Consider the following 18,010-nt stretch of genomic DNA (forward strand, 5'->3'; position numbering starts at 1 on the left):
ATTAAAGTGGACATTCTATTTTTTTTTAATTATTATTATTATTATTATTATTTATTTATATAGCACCATTAATTCCATGGTGCTGTACATGAGAAAGAGGTTACATACAGGGTTATAGATATCGTTTACAGTAAACAGGTTTACAGTGACACACTGGTACAGAGGGGAGAGGACCCTGTCCTTGCGGACTTACATTCTAATTTAAACTGTTTGCCGATACTACACTGATTCTGGAACAGTTTTTCTTTTTCTTTTGTTCCCTTCCATTCCAAAGTTATGCCCTTATGTCCACCAAGAATAAAGGTGCAAAGTTTCCCTTTTGCCAACTGGGTGTATATCACAGAACGTCTCGTCGGGCGTGGCCATGTTTTGATTGGCCAGCATCAGAGGAGAAAGGGCAGATAAGTTCTGTGGTATATACCCAGTTGGTTAAAGGGAAAATTTTATTATAGGGGAGCATCACTTTGGAACTGAGTGTCACAGAAGAAAAACAAAAAAAAACCTTCCAGAATCAGTGAAGCGAAATTCTACTATGCTAAACAAACAATGCAAAATGTAAGGCCTTGAGGCCCCTTTCACACGTCAGTGTCTCCGGTACGTGTAGTGACAGTTTTCTCACGTACCGGAGACACTGACACACGTAGACCCATTCAAATGAATGGGTCTATGCACATGTGCGTGTTTTCACACGGACCGTATGTCCGTGCTGAAAACACGTCGACATGTCCGTTTTCCACCGGCAGCACGGACCACAATACGGACAGCACACGTGCACACGGCGAACAGTGTGCACTCTCCTCCGTGTGCACGTACCGCCCGCAGGAGAGACAGCGCTACACTAAGCGCTGTCCCCCCCGCGTGTGGTGCTGAAGGCGGAATTCATCTCTTCTTCCCCGCCGGAGAGAAGAAATGAAAGTTTTTTTTTCTTGTTTTTTTTTTTTTTTGGGGGGGGGGTGAAAAATAAAGTTTGCATGTGCCCCCGCGTCCCCCCCCCCAGTGCGACGCCTGGCCTCTTGCCGCAGAAATACTCACCCGGCCAGCTCCTGCGATGTCTCCTGTGTCCTCTCTGCGCTGCCAGCTTCTCCTGTGCGAGCGGTCACGTGGGACCGCTCATTACAGTCAGGGATTATTCACTGACCGCTCGCACAGGAGAAGCTGGCAGCGCAGAGAGGACACAGGAGACATCGCAGGAGCTGGCCGGGTGAGTATTTCTGCGGCAAGAGGCCAGGCGTCGCACTGGGGGGGGGGACGCGGGGGCACATGCAAACTTTATTTTTCACCCCCCCCCCCAGAAAAAAAAAAAAAAGATCTTTCATCTCTTCTCTCCGGCGGGGAAGAAGAGATGAATTCTACCTTCAGCACCACATGCGGGGGGGACAGCGCTTAGTGTAGCGCTGTCTCTCCTGCACGGTCCGTGTGGTCCTCAGGGGGCACACGGGCGGCACACGGATGCCGCACATATGTGCCACTTGAGCACACGGACATACGGACACGGATATCTCCGGTACCGGTTTTTCCCGGTACCGGAAATATCAGGACGTGTGAAAGAGCCCTTACACAGAGATTTAACCCCTATTTGACCTGTGACATACATTTTCGTCACAAGTCACTGAGAGCTGTATGGAGCGGGCTCAGGAGCTGAATTCCCTGTCCACGATACGCTTTAAATTCCAGCTGTGATCTATAGCCGGCATCTGTGTTTTACAGCAGTGACCGGAGCTGAGCTCTGATTGCTGTTTTTAACCATTTAGATGCTGCTGTAAAAAAATGGACTGAGTCATTGAAATGTCGCGATTTCCTGTGTGCTCGTGCTCATGCGATTCATAGGAGAATTACATATAGGAATTACACTACAGCAGTATATAATATAACTGATTAGGTGACCTCAGGTTTAAGCCTCCTTATGGGACTGAAAAATAAAGTAAGAAAAAAAAGATTAAAATGATATTTATATCACCCCTTTCTTTCATTGAAAAATAGTGGAATTTAAGAATTAAAAAAGCAAACAAAACATATTAGATATCATCACGTCCAAAAAAGTCAGATTTATCAAAGTATAAGCATTTTTAATCTGTCCTAATTGGACTGAAAAATAAAGTAAAAATAAATAAATAAAAAATGTGTAAGTTTATATCACCCTCATTCAAATATAGCGGAATTAAAAAATTAAAAAAACAAAACATATTTGGTATCATCATGTCCAAAAATTCCGATTTATCAAAGTATAGCAATTTTTTAAACTGTACGTTACTGAAAAAAGGAAATAAAAAAGAAAGTTTTCTAAAAAGCAATCAAAATAATGTATGTAACAAAATATTTATTAATAACAGCTACAGCTCAGCAGTGAAAAAAAAAACCTACACAGAGCTCCATAGACAAAAAAACCCAAAACGTTATGAGTCTCAGAAAATAGCCGCAGAAACACATTTTTTATATAAGGTACTGATATTTTTTTAACGGCTAAAAAAACTTTATATACAGCTCTGGCAAAAATTAAGAGACCAATGCACAGTTTTATAAAAATCCGCTTCTCTACATGTCTGACAGCCATTCCACTCCAGTGCCAGTTGATTCGAATGTCAGTCAACAATCGCAGGATGACATCAAGTGACCTACAAAAGGAATGGCAAATGGTAGCTGGGGTGAAGTGCACGGCAAGAACAGTTCGTAACAGGCTCCTAGAGGCATGACTCAAGTCATATAAAGCTAGAAAAAAGCCTTTCATCAATGAGAAGCAAGGGAGAGCCAGGCTGAAGTTTGCCAAAGACCATAAGGATTGGACCATAGAGGACTGGAGTAAGGTAATCTTCTCTGATGAGTCTAATTTTCAGCTTTGCCCAACACCTGGTCGTCTAATGGTTAGACGGAGACCTGGAGTGGCGTAGAAGCCACAGTGTCTTGCACCCACTGTGAAATTTGGTGGAGGATCGGTCATGATCTGGGCATGCTTCAGCAAGGCTGGAATTGGGCAGCTTATTCTTTGCGAAGGACGTGTGAATCAAGCTGCATACGAGGTTATCCTGGAAAAACAGTTGATTCCTTCTGCTCAGGCAATATTCCCCAACTCTGAGGACTGATTTTTCCAGCAGGACAATGCGCTATGCCACACAGCTAGGTCAATCAAGGTGTGGATGAAGGACCACCATGTCAAATCTCTGTCATGGCCAGCCCAATGTCCAGACTTGAACCCCGTTGAAAACCTCTGGAATGTAATCAAGAGATAGTCACAAGCGATCAAAGAAGAACTGCTTACATTTTTGCACCAGGAGTGGCATGAGGTCACCCAAAAGCATTGTGAAAGACTGGTGGAAAGCATGCCAAGACGCATGAAAGCTGTGAAAAAAAATCGTGGTTATTCCCCAAATATTGATTTCTGAGCTCTTCCTGAGGTAAAACAGTATTATTGTTGTTTCTAAATTATTATGAACTTGTTTTTTTTGCATTATTTGAGGTCTGCAAGCAATGCATTTTTTTTGCTATTTTGACCATTTCTCATTTTCAGAAAATAAACACAAAATTTATTGCTTGGAACTTCGGAGACATGTTGTCAGTAGTTTATAGAATCAAAGAACAATTTACATTTTACTCAAAAATATACCTATAAAGAGAAAAATCAGACAAAGTGAAATTTTTGCAGTGGTCTCTTAATTTTTGCCAGAGCCGTATTTGGTATCTCCATAATCGTATTGATGTGAAGAAGCACATTGAATAGTGTTATTCAAAACTACAAGTTATCCCACAAAAAACAAGTCTTCATACGGTTATGTCGATGGAGAAAAACAGACAAACAAACAAACGATATGGCTCTTGGAAGAAAGTGAGGAAAAATGGAAGCAAAAAAAAAAATGACTCTGTCCATAAAGGGTTAAAAAGCACCATAGATATACTTGCCAAAAGTACCAATTTAGCAAAATCCAGTGAACACAAAGGCGGCAAGATTTTGTTTTCAAACTCTCCCCAATGTGTGTGGACATGAGTATTTTAGAGGTGTCCTCAGGGGCAGGGCTTAAATCTTCTAGTTTGGGGTATTGCAATGTTTGTAACTACGGAAAAAGGAAATTCCTGTTCCCCATATGCCCTGTATTTGGCATAGAACTAAGTATCTATCTTACCTGGAGTGTTCTTTTAGAGTTCTAAGCTGTCTCGAACGCTGGTGGCACATATGGACCAACTGTGACACAGGGCTGGGCTTGCCTAGGAGAGCTGCTACCTGGTGTTCACTGGACCTCCTGATGGTGGAGACAGACTTGTACTGCAAGTAGCCACCAGGTACCCCTCCTAGGCAGTCCCCAATACTACAGTTTTTGACCCCAGGGGTCAGGTTTGCAGACTCAGACATGGACTCAGGCTCCCTTCAGACTGCTCCTCGGGCAGGACAGATATTGACACTGGATTCAGAGACTGGTATAACAGTCCAGACAGTGCGGAATGCAGGAATAGGTACACTTTCAGACACACGGGTCTTGGGAACAGGTTCAGGTACTGCCGGTGCTACTTCACGGTTCAGGTACCGCCGGTGTGACTTCAGGGTTCAGGTACCGCCGGAGCAGCTTCAAGGTTCAGCTCCGTAGCAGTGGTTTCAAGCATCATGTGCGACGGGTGCAGCTTTAGGCACCGGGACTGCCAGAATCATTGTCAGGAGTGGTGTTAGGCAAAGGTACTCTTGGGAACGGTGTCAGGCTTCAGCTGCCACAGATGCAGCTTTGGGCACAGGAACTGCCAGGAGTTGTGTTAAGTAGAGGTAGCTCTGGGAGCAGGGTCAGGCTTCAGGTGCGGCTGTAGGCACAGGTGCCATTGGAGCGGTGTCAGGGTTCAGGTACTGCCAGAGCGGTGTCAGGGTGCAGGTAACATACAACTCAGAATATAGGAAAAGGTATACGCATATACCACACAGGATACAGGGACCTGACAACTCAAAAGTTTCCTATAAACGCTAACTGAAAAATGTTGCTCAGGCACCTTTCTATTAAGCAGAGTAAATCTTATACAAGATGTCTCCCAGCTATTGTACAAAAAAAATGGACACACGGATAAAAAAACTGATGACAATCATCCAGAATTCTTAGGTGATGGTCACATGTCCATTAATGATCCATTAGATCTGATCCAGAAGTAATCCGTTGGATCTGTTTTTTTAACATTGAAGTCTATGGAAAACGGATCCATTAATTAGCCTTTTTTTTTTCGTTTGTAACGAATCCGTTTTTTACTTATTGGATTAGTTTCAAATGGAAGATAACAGATCCATTTTCCATAGACTTTACTGTTAAAAAAAATGGATCCAGCTGAAATCAGTTAACAGTAAAGTCTATGGAAAATGAATCCGTTAAATAACCATCCGTTATCTTCCATTTGAAACTAATCCAGTAAGTAAAAAACGGATCCGTTAAAAATGAAAAGAAAATCGGATGGGTAATTAACGATTTCCATAGCCTTCAATGTTAAAAAAATGGATCCAACCGAGATCAGTTATTTAAAAGCGGAATAAAAAGTTGTGTCTGCAGAACTTTTTTACCAGCTGATTCCTGCTGGCTCCGTTCTAACAGATGATTACCGGGCATGTGAACAGAGCCTTAGACGATTTTTCATATGCTCATCTGCATCCGACCTAATACATATAGCACTGTGCTCTGGCATCATTCAGACATTAATTAGTTTACTGGTACTGAAAAAAAAATCGGACCAGTTGCGTTTGATCCGGGTGTCAGTTTTTACCATTTTTTTTTTTTTTTTAGTATTTCTGAATTTGAGGCTGTTTTAAGGGTAGACCCCAGAGGGTAATTAATCCCTGGCCGTTGGACAAAGGCACAGCCTACCATTCAGAGCTAAGGTTAGAGCTCAGGTAGTTCCAATGAATTTTCAGTGTTGAGGATTTTTTTTTTTTGCAGAATTTTATACTATTAATTGCCAATTTGCATATGTGTGCAGCTGCTGTTTTGGCTCCTATCTGAATCCGATAAGCTTGCTGGAGGTAACACAGAGCACTTGGCAGCTTTCCTATTTGAAAAGCAAGCCTTCCCTAACTACAGAACAGCTGATAAACCCTGATGGCGTGAATTACAATTACACTACTTTTCACACTAAATCTGGGTGATAGCTACTTGGAAAGAAGTTTCATCATTTCTTACCACAAACTGGAAAAAAAGAATTACATGGTCATGCTGTGCTTTTAAAGGCAGGTTGATTCACTTTTTGTCTATTTAACACCTAAGTCTGTAATGTCCATAGGCATCCAGAGATCAGATTTCGACGTAATGAAATCTATGTTCGGATAGAATTTTTTTTTTTTTAAATCTACCTCCAATTACATTTATTAACGAGAAGCGCTGGAAGTGTTAAAGTTGTCAGACACCTCACTTATTAAATAATTTGTGAGTATTTTCAGTTTTCATAAAAAGAGTCACAGGGTTTCCTCTTTTTTTTAAATTAGTAATCAAAAACATTTACTAATGCAAGATATATCCGTGTATGAGACAGCAAAAGGAAAAAAAAAAAATCTTATCACCGGAGGAAGATTCTACAATTCCTGTTTACAATAATAGGTTTTCCGAAGCATATTGCTTCTGAGATTGGCTGGAACTGCCGGCTGTAAAGAGGAGACTCGTTAGACGCCTGCATGTTACTCATCTGATGGATGGATGGAGAAAAATCAAATGAGATCTATAGAAATAAAAACGGATACATTTGAAAAGTATAGACATTATTATTACGGTAGATGTTAAGAATTAGCTAAAATGAAAAAAATAAATCCAATGATAATTATTGTTAAAAATATAGATTAACCGTGATCTATACCTTAATTATAATGTAAGAACCAGCTATATTGGAAAAATGAAATAGAATGATCGATATTATTAAAAAGATAGATATAAGGTATGACATAAGAGGCATACTGTGATTGATAGATATTAACTGTTAGCAAAAAAGGTTTGCACCTAGTTCGTGCCTGGTGTGACATCATCCTTGGGGCTTGTTCACACGCCTGTATTTTTGGCCTGAGTGCTGACTAACAAAGCGACCAATAGATTTCAATAGAGCAGCATGGTGTGATTATATATATATATATATATATATATATATATATATACACACATACACTATAAATATATATATATATATATATATATATATATAAATATATATATACCGTATATATATATATATATTTTTTTTATTTATTTTTTTTATTTAAATTGTTTTTTTGTTTTGTGAGTTTTTGACACTGCATATTTTCAAAAGCGCGTCTTACAGTTCCAGCAAAGTGGATGGAATTTATAGAAATCTTATGTGCACTTTTTTTTTTAAACTGACCTGCGGTGTGGAATTGAAATCCACATGTTTTCTCTTGCGGGTATCCTGGGTTTTATGTGCAGATTTTCCCCATAGACTTGCATTAGGCCACATTCACTCGCTCAGTATTTTACATCACCATTTGTAAGCCAAAACCAGGAATGGGTGATAAATCCAGAAGTGGTGACGGGTTTCTATTATACTTTTCCTCTGATTGTTCCGCTACTGATTTTCGCTTCCAAATACGAATGTAAAATACTGAACGTGTGAACGCGGCATTAGATCCGGAAAGTGGGCAAGTAAAAAACATACTATATCAATAAAGTTTTTATAAAAGTCAGCTACCAGGAAATCTCTAAAGCAAAGCAGCTTTATTTGAAACATGACCAACCAAAAAGAGACAAAACTTCACCTGCAAAAACGTCATAAAAACGTATGTAAAAAAAAAAAAATACTCAAACGCAATAAAAAAAGTAACATAATTTGACCTATTAGGTGGAAAATGAAAAAACTCACCAAATATTCAACATGAAAGATAGAAAATTAGAGCTAGCTATATTATGAAAATAGATAGAATGATGGGTTTATTAAAAAAATAGTGCATTGATTGATAGATAGATAATAGGTAGATAGATAGATTGATGATAGATAGGTAGATAGATAGATAGAATCCAAAAATAGACAGAACTCCTGAAAATATTTTCCCAAATTGCAGACTTTATTAGCCCATATGCGGCAATGTTTTGGATGATAAAGAGACATTCTTAAAGCTTTGTTTCGATGCGTGTGGTCCAGTGATTGGAGAAGCGCACCATGTGGGTCATACACTAATTCCGCTTTAATTCCTGAGATGGATGGATAGATACATTATAAGGTACCATCCTGCAAGGCATGCCCTAGAAATCCCTTTGTTCAGTGCCACACTATGAATATGGGAGGTGTAAAAAATTCTGTTCAATATATCAAGCCACCAAATATATAACAATGGTCTAAATGTATAGAAATCTAAATACCCTTTTAACAAAATTACAACATTTTAAATTAAAATATTTTTTAAAAATTCCTGGAAAATTTAATTTAAGAGGAATTATATACATTTGTAATTCAATATTTTAACTAAAGAAACATTTTTTTTCAGTATAAAATCTAATTTAGTTTGTAGGTGATTTTCCTTTAAAAATGGAAAAATTTATATAACATCCAATTTATAATGAAAAATGTTTATTTGGTTAACATAATGCATTAAAAATGTATAGAATTCCATTAAAGTGTGTATACATATACAGTATGTGTATGTATGTAATTACTGTAAATATATATTATATGCATGTAACACATATATATATATATATTACATATAATATATATACATATGGTATATATATATATGTATATGTATATATATATATATATATATATATATATATATATATATAAAAAAATTTTTTTTTTTTTATTTATTTATAGGATTATTTTTAAAGGAACCACTTCTTGTCTACTAACTGTAAAGTGCTGCATTGATACAACTGTTTGTATTTTATTTTTAAAGTGGCAGAAATGTAATTTGTTAGACTGACCTAATTTCTGAAATGAGGAATAGATTTCCTTTTTCCCCACTCGCGCTGACAGTCGGCTTGTTTATTAGATGTCCTACCTCCCACACAATAAGCACCAACTAGCCAGTGAATGACCCCCCGCCGGGCTGCATTTGGTGGAAAGAAAATCCTCACTGCTTTATTGGATCCCGGGGGACTTGAAGAACAGAACAAGATATTGAGAAAAATAATCATGCTTTAACAAGGTAATGATGGAAGGTTAAGACTTCAAGGCTCGGTGATGTGTTGTAAATTATCACAGCGTCCTATTTCATCAATGATTGGGAAAATAGAACTGTGCCCTATAGCTGATTTCATTTTCAGGTCATATAGAAGATTTTATTTCCATTTTATTATATTGTTTAGTTTATATTTGTGTTTTTGTGAATTTATTTAGGTTTTATATCGACTTAGTATTTCAAAACAGAAATATTTCTAATGGGCTTGAAAATTAAAGCCGGTTGCTGACTTTTTTTTTTTTTTTCAGGTCAAAGGGTCCAGAAATATTTGTAATCCCCTTACTGTATATAGGCTTTTTATGCTTTATTTTTCACAACTGTTAGGCTAATGAGAACCAAAGTGGTGAAACGCGTCACAGACCCACCGCCAGTACTTAAGTAACTATATGTCGTGTCAGGTCTTACACAAATATCTGTATTTATATAGGACCGAAATACTAGGCTTATACAGCTATATGGACTCATACTCTATTTTTATGGAGACATATAGAGGGTTTTTGTTAATGATTTTGAACAAATCTGAGAATAAAAGTAGCACTATGGAGGTATTTTTGCCTAGATCCATAATGGCACCACTTGGCAAAGCATTAGATGCCTTTGAGGACATAGTTTAGAGTTTTAGACACCATTTTGGAGTATTTGTAACGTAGCATTTCATTTATATTCATTTTCACAAATGACAGAATGACTAAAAAATAAAACAATTTTTTTTTTTTTTTTTTTTGTTTTAATTGATCACCTTTATAACACATTAACATTATTTTACATGTTGCTGTGGTTGCAAGAATGCCAAGTATGCTTATGTACTTTTGGTAATTTGTTTTTTTTTTAAATATCAAAGGTTTTGATTTCGCCAATTTTATTACAATTCTAATCTAAGGCTAGGTTCACATTGCATTAGTGCAGTCCGTTCAACGCATGTGTTAAACGGACGGCGTTAACGTAAGTGCTGAAAAAGATCACGTTATGCGATCGCGCTAGCGCAGATGCCCTATCTGTGCTAGCAGTGACGGACCCCGAAACGCTGCAGCCCGCGTCCGAGGGTCTGTCACAGAATGACGGCACATCGCTAGCGCATGCCAATTATGGCATGCGTTGGCGATGCACCCGATAATAAGGGTTAATGGCAGCGCTAACGGACTGTGTTATGCCGCGGTGTAACACAGTCCATCTAACGGACTGCCATAACGCAGTGTGACCCCAGCCTAAGAGTATGTGCACACAAAGCTTTTTTAAGGTGGGTAAAAATGATTGGTTTAATAGAGAAAACCATTTCAGGAAATGCTCCTTCGTTACGGTATATGCACACGGCAACTTTTAGATGCTGGCACAGGCACTGAGTTTTCCCAGGCAAAGCCGCTTTAAGAAATCACAGCTTCGGTGGTCAAGTGGCTTTGGTGGTGGCTTTGCCATAGTTTTTGCACAAGCCACCATCTTTTACGTTGTATTATTGGGTTTAGGCCAGTTTCACATATCCATTTTTTTCTGATACTGGAAATGTCAGTGTCCGTGTGTCCTTGTGTGTAATACTTGTGGCACACATGTGGCAATCGTGTGCCGCATCATTACCACACGCTCTGGTGCCTGGGAAGCAGAGGCACAGTGCTGTTCCCTGGTGCCGGGTGCTGAAGATGGCTCTCATCATTCTCCCCTGCTCTGCCAGGGATCAGCACGAGCAGGGGAGAATGATGAGAGATACATTCAACTGATAACAGAGATAGTCCCATCAGCCACCGCCTGCTATTACTCCCATCAGCCTATACCTGCTGTCGCTAATAACAGTGAGAGCAGGAGCGGCTGATGGGAGTATTAATCACCTGCCACCTGTGCTATAAATAAATAAATTAATTAAAAGAACGGCATGGGTCACCATCTATTCTTAATAACCAGCCTTGCTGAAGCTGACAGCTGAGGGTTGCAGCCGCCAGCTGTGAGTTTTGCCTGGCTGGTTATAGAAAATACAGGGGGACCCACACCGGATTTTTAATTTATTTATTTATAGCGCAGGTAGCAGGTGATGAATACTCCCATCAGCCAGCGCCGGCTCTCACTGTTGTTAGTGGCAGCAGGTGTAGGCTGATGGGAGTAATAGTCCCATCAGCCACCGCCTGCTGTCACTGTTATCACTTGAATACAACTCTCATCATTCTCCCCTGCTCATGCTGATCGCTGGTAGAACAGGATAGAAGAATGAGAGCCATCTTCAGCACCTGGTTGCGGGGAACAGCGCTTACTGTACCACTACTTCTCATGCACTGGTATGTGTCACCCGGATGACATCCCTGTGTGTCATCCGGATGACATCCCTGTGTGTCATCCATGTGCACTTGTGGACATTTTGCAGCCCATGCTGCTGTTAAAAACCGGTCCTGTGTGTAAATGTCTCCGGTACTGGATACACGGACATGTGAAAGAGGCCTTAGAGAGTGTGGGCGACATCCACTAGGAAGGATGAGCAGGTCACTCCTCTTGGTCGCTTTAGGGTTTCTGAATGCAGAAGCAGTTAAATTAAATGAAATAAGACTAAGCATGTGCACAGCAATGTCGTTTTAACATTGCTGTGCGTTACTTTTATTTTATGGAGCACCTTGCGGCACAGTGTGCACATACCCTTAAGAAATTTTTGGAGGATTTTTTTCATTTTAAGAACTTTTGAAGAATTTTTTTTGTTTGTTTTGTAGCCTTTGGATTGGACGATGTCTAGTTTGGAGCACCTTCCATTAAGAGCCACTTCAAAGACGTGACCTGCATTGCAATTACTTTTATTCTGCTACTAGTTTAAAAAAAAGCCTACTGGAAAAAAAAATGCTCAAAAGGCTGAACACATGAACGGCACGTCGTTCTACAATAGGAAGAGTCTTTCAAGTTTTTTTTTTTAAGATTTTTTAAACGCCATTGATACTAGACCTGCACCAAAAGGCTCCTCAAAAAAATATTCAAATCGTCTGACAGCCATTGTTTAAAAAAAATCAGCCCTTGGAGTCAAAGCTAAGTCCTGGACTACCACTATATGCATATGAACCTCAAGAATCGTGATGATAGAAAACACGGTAAAACGTTTGTGCCAAGATTTATCTTCTGTCCATTCTGCTCGACTTTCTCCATCAGTCACATGTTTCTCTCCATCAGGCACATGTCTCATCTTCTCTCGACTAAGTGTGAACAGGTGCTGAACCTAGAGTAACCAACTCATATATAGTCAAGTAAAAAAGGCAGCACACTGCAGCGCTAAGACATGCAAACATGAAACATGAAAACTGAACTGCAATACTGCACTAGAAATATGAAAAATGAGAGCGTTTAGCGCATAAAAATGGCCAATTTTATGTGTACCTGATAGCCCCTTTACGGCATCTCTCGTATATCAGGTCCTACGCTTGCCTACCTCACTGAGAATAAACGGTTACTCTAGGTTCAGCACCTGTTCACACTTAGTCTATGTATGGATGTGACGGTCAGTTTTTTCAAATATATTATTTAGCCTTCTGACTGAGCACTCCACCTCCTAGCCCAGGTGTTTTAATCGCAACAGGTCCATTACCCCTCCACAGAGAGAGAGAATATGAGTCTAGGAAGAGGTTTTCACAAGTACCCATTCACATGGAGACGTTTATTCTCAGTGAGGTAGGCAAGCGTAGGACCTGATATACGAGAGATGCCGTAAAGGGGCTATCAGGTACACATAAAATTGGCCATTTTTATGCGCTAAACGCTCTCATTTTTCATATTTCTAGTGCAGTATTGCAGTTCAGTTTTCATGTTTCATGTTTGCATGTCTTAGCGCTGCAGTGTGCTGCCTTTTTTACTTGTTCATCTTCTCTCGAGTCACAAGTTCCTTTTCAGTGCTCCATTCTCTGGATCGGTGGGTGTCTCATGAGTTGGCATCTGGAAGATGTTGTTAGTATCTGTTTAGTTTGTGACTATCCGCCATTTTCTTGTGGGGTTCTGGCTGCTGGTCTTTTTCCTCTGGTGCTGGGTTTTTTTGGGGTCAGGTGTTTGTATCACTCTTTATTAACCAGCACCTGCCTTCCAGTCGTTGCTGGACAACAGTGTTAATCTGCTTGAGTTCTGGCTAGGTGCTTTGCTTTGTCTTCTGTGTGTATAATTAGTGCAGTTCTGGGACCTCTGGTTCTGCTAGTCTTAGTTTCTGTTTTCAGTTTGTTTCTGCAGCCTTCTCTGTGTTTTTTGTTAGGAGGTGACCCGTTTTTGTACCCAGTCCTTAGATCTTTTAGGGACCCCCTTCCCCCTATCTATAAGTCTTCGCTTGAGATTAACCTAGGATCGTCGGTGGGTCTATTTGCAAGGAATGGGTCACCCACTCCATCGTAGGGTATCAGCCTAGTCGTAGTGCAGGGTCAGTTCTCCCCCTTCTACCCTAGTTCTGTGTTGCAGTACCGTAACAGATGTGACTTCCAATCTTGGTACAAACCCTTTCAAAGAGTTGTCCATGATTAGAAAATCATGGTTACTTTCTTCTGTGCCGCTGACTTTCAGATGAGGAGGGAGATATAGGTGGGAAACCAATATCTTATAGAGCAGAGTTGAAAAAAAAAGTTATGCTTTGATATCTTAAATATCTATAAGGGTTTCCTGCAGGTTTCTTGTAAGGGCAAACTAGATAGTATAAATCCCATCCACAATCATGACCAGTACTCCACAATGCAACACATCATATAATACGTTTGGCCCTCTAAATAATAGTCCAGGCCAAATATAAGTGCAAATAGATAGGCAGTCAAACAATATATAAAATATAGCATGGAGTAAAATTTAGCATGAGTCGGATGCATCCTGATGCATTTCCCCGCTAACACGGTTCATCAGGAGGTAGCATGGATATTCAAGATGCTGGATGCCATGATGATAGATGGTCATCTATCATCATGGCATCTAGCATCTTGAATATCCATGCATCCATACATCCTGATGAACCATGTTAGCGGGGAAACGCATCGGGGTGATTTTTTTTTTTTTTTGACAGCTCTATGTTATAAACTTCTGTGAAGCACCTGTGGGTTCCAGGTGCTCATGACACATCTAGATACGTTCCCTAAGGGGTCTAGTTTGCAAAATAGGGGTTTCCGCTGTTTAGGCACATCAGTGGCTCTCCAAACGGGACATGGCATCCACTCTCGATTCCAGCAGTTTTTGTGTTCAAAAGGTCAAACGCCGCTCCTTTCCTTCCGAGACCTGCCGTGTGCCCAAATAGTAGTATTCCCATACATACGGGGTATCAGCGTACTCAGGAGAAATTGCACAACAAATTTTAGGGTCCATTTTCTCCTGATACCCTTGTGAAAATAACAAATTTGGAGCTAAAGTAAAATTTTTGTAGAAAAGTTAAATGTTCATTTTTTCCTTCCACTTTGCTTTAGTTCCTGTGAAGCAGCAGAAGGGTTAATACATTACTTTATTGTGGTTTTGAGCACCTTGATGGGTGCAGTTTTTAGAATTTTGTCACTTTTGGGTATTTTCTGTCATGTAGACCCCCCAAAGTCACTTATTGAAAAAAACTACATGTATATTTTGGATTGATTGGGCAACTTGATGGTTCAGTAGTTAGCACTGTTGCTTTGGTCCTGCGCTTGGGTCCAGGGTTCAAATCCCACCAAGGACAACATCTGTAAGGAGTTTGTATGTTCTCCCTGTGTTTGCGTGGGTTTCCTCCAGGTTCTTCGGTTTCCTCCCACACTCCAAAGACATACTGATAGGGAATTTAGATTGTGAGCCCCATTGGGGACAGCGATGGATGTGAAAAGTGGCTGAATATGATGGCGCTATATAAGCAATGCAAAATATTAATTAAAATTATTTTGAATTATTAATGCCTGGATGAAATGCTCAACGTTTAGAACAATTTTATGCAGAATTCCAGAAAACTCTTAAGGGTTCACAAACTTTCTAATGCCACTGTGAGCTGCTGGTGTGTTTTATGTTTAGTGGCTATTAATTAGTAGACTTGGCCCCATCAAGAAAACTGTCACATCGTACGCATAGCATACACTGGTTACTAAATATAGAGCCAATAGATTCTGCATTAATTACCTTCATTAGCTCATTGTGCATGTTCATGATTAAGTTCAGAGCCTTGTGTATGATGAGCTATGGCCGAATTTCCTGAAATCGCACGTATATTTCTTTAAAGAGAATCCCACTTATAAAAGTTTATATTTACCTACTTTATTGTAAAACAATGCTAATTTGTAAGGGTCCCTCTTTTTAGAGGGTCTTTACATCTGCTCTAATTCAAGCAAGCACTGCTACTTGATAAGTTAGACACTATCTTGTGTAAAGTGTCCGTCTTTTTGGGTAGGAGCCTATCAGCATGGCACAGGTAGAATTGAGCATCATTGCCCAACCTGTTGTGAATTCTGTTTTTGGCTCCCTCTGGTGGCTACTGGTGGTACTGGTTGACTTTGGTCTTGTGTTTCCAGTGCACCTGTTTTCATCAGGAAATTGGGAGTTTCCTATTTAGTCTGGCTTCTCAGTCACTCTAGTGCCGGCAATCAATGTTACCAGAGCATCTCTGTTGCTTGCTACCTGCTCCAAGTCTGCAATTCAGCTAAGTTGAAATCTTTGGCTTTTTGTGTTTGTTTTGTCCAGCATGCATTTATATTTCTCGTGCTGCTGGAAGCTCTAGTGATCTGAAATTACTACTCCGGTGTCATGAGTTGATAACGGAGTTAAGGTGGTTTCAGGATGGCTGCTTAGGGTTTTGAGGTAACCGCGAAGTCCTCTTTTGTATTTTCATCTATCTAGTCAGAGGGCCTCACTTTGCTGAATCTATATTCATACTGCGTTTGTGTTTTCCTCTTACCTAACCGTTATTACATGTGGGGGGCTACTATGACTTTTGGGGTTTCCCTGGAGGCAAGCCAGGTCTGTGTATTCCTCTTATAGGGGTAGTTAGCTCTCCGGCTGGCGTGAGGTGTCTAGGGATAAAACATAGGCACACCCCCTGGCTACTTTTATTTGCGTGTTAGGTTCAGCATCGCGGTTACCTGAGATACCATCTTCCTAGAGCTAGTCCGTTTTTGCCCATGTCCCTGCCATTGGGAATCATGACACCAACCTTCCTTGCAGTAGCTCCACATCTGTTAGATTATGAGGTCATCTCCTGTGTACAACGCCTTCTTCAGGTCTACACAAAGGTTTTTCATTGGATAAAGGTCTGGGTTCAGACTGGGCCGTTCCAAATCTTTGATCTTCATCTGATGAAGACATTTTTTGTTGCTTTCAAGGCATGTCTATGGTAGTTGCTGCTGAAAGGTGAAATTTCTCTTCATCTTCAGCTTTTTAGTAGGAACCTGAAGGATTTGTGGCAACATTGTTTGAAAATTTGGAACTGTTCATAATTCCATCCACCTTGACTGAAGTCCCCATTTCAGCTGTCAAAAAAACATCCTCAAAGCACAATACGGTCTCCACCATGCTTCACTGTTGGTATGGAGGTTTTTTTTGCGACGCACAGTTTTGCGCCAAACATACCTTTTGGAATTACGGCCAATATTTTTAACCTTGGTTTCATCAGACCATCATGCTTATGGCAGACTTGATGCAGGCTTTGGTACAACCTAGCCAGGCTTGAATGTTTTTATTTGCAAAACAAGACTTCCAACTTGCCACCTTACTCTACAGACCGTACATATGAAGAATTTGGAAGATTGTTGTCACATTCAGTTCACAACCAGTTCTTACCAAAACTTCTTGCAGCTACTTTAATGTTGCTTTCGATCTCTTGCCAACCTCTCTGACCAATTTTCTTCATGTCTTTACATCAGTATTTGAGGGACGTCCAGTTCTAGGTAATGTCACTGTTGTGCCAAAATTAGGCTACTTCTTCATGACCGTATTCAGTGTTCCATGGTATATCTAATGCCTTGGAATTTTTTTGGTACCTTTTGCCTGTGTGATAACGTGAGATCCCTTTGCTTTGTTGTAAGCTGTTTACGAACCACACTTGTGCAACCACATTATTTTAGTTTTGTTATTTTTATTTCCTCCTCAAAATAATCTGTTTCTCAGTGGATTTGTACAGATTATGGGTGACGTTGATGTCTGTAAAGCACTGTGGAATTAATGGCGCCATATAAGTGAGTAAAATAAATGTACAATGTAATAAATGGTGGACAGAGACAAGCATCGGATGTAAACTGTAAACATGGTTGTAGCAAATGATCACACCTCGTGCTGAACTCTATGTAAGGAATAACAATCGATTTAATATAAAATGTAAAAATGTATTAAAAAAAACCCCGAACTTCATAAACTGCACATCTATCAAAGGCAACAGACTGCAAGACCCATTCATTACAAGTATCCTAGGAAAATGACAGTTTTTACACTATTAAAACCCATAGTAAAAAAATTATATAAAACACTTGACTGATTCTCTCATAGCCTGACACAGATATTAATGAAAGAAGATGATTTATGACAACAATGGCTAGCAAGATAAGGCAACTTTCTTTGCAGCATAACAAGGCCAATTCTTTGCCTGTGAACACTGGAAACTGCAAAGGTAAGCTTCTAGGGCAGATTGGTACGTAGTAACATGTTCTGTCTGTGCTTCTACCGAGGTTTATTAAAATGCCTTCATTAATATGTATATACAGAATTTTACAAATTATAAGATGTCTACTTCAAATAAAAATATAATAATTATATACTGTTTCCTCGAAAATAAAACAGGGTCTTATATTAATTTTTTTCTCCAAAAGATGCGGTAGGATTTATTTTTAGCGGATGTCTTATTTTTCCATGAACGATAGCCTTCACAAAGGAAAGCAGACACCCCCAAAAGAATCGCACTCCAAGGGCCCCACAAGACCAAAAACATTAAGGGTTGTCAAGTGCTGAACTCTCACAAAGAGATCCGGTAGTCCT

At 39.8% G+C, this 18,010-nt stretch overlaps 1 long non-coding RNA gene across 2 annotated transcripts in view; it reads left to right on the top strand.

Moving 5' to 3' along the window:
* The window catches only part of LOC143785991 (uncharacterized), a 31,795-nt gene extending 14,149 nt beyond the window's left edge, over positions 1-17,646 (top strand). The window contains exons 3-4 of one of the 2 annotated variants that reach the window (XR_013218189.1): positions 8,920-9,091; positions 17,525-17,646. This is a non-coding gene — a long non-coding RNA (uncharacterized LOC143785991). Of the gene's footprint in view, positions 1-8,919; positions 9,092-11,805; positions 11,941-17,524 lie in introns of those variants that run through there. The other variant, XR_013218190.1, reaches the window with a different exon arrangement.
* Positions 17,647-18,010: the final 364 nt, after the last annotated feature.

This window comes from Ranitomeya variabilis, chromosome 7 (assembly GCF_051348905.1).
Source record: "Ranitomeya variabilis isolate aRanVar5 chromosome 7, aRanVar5.hap1, whole genome shotgun sequence".
Taxonomy (NCBI): Eukaryota; Metazoa; Chordata; class Amphibia; order Anura; family Dendrobatidae; genus Ranitomeya; species Ranitomeya variabilis.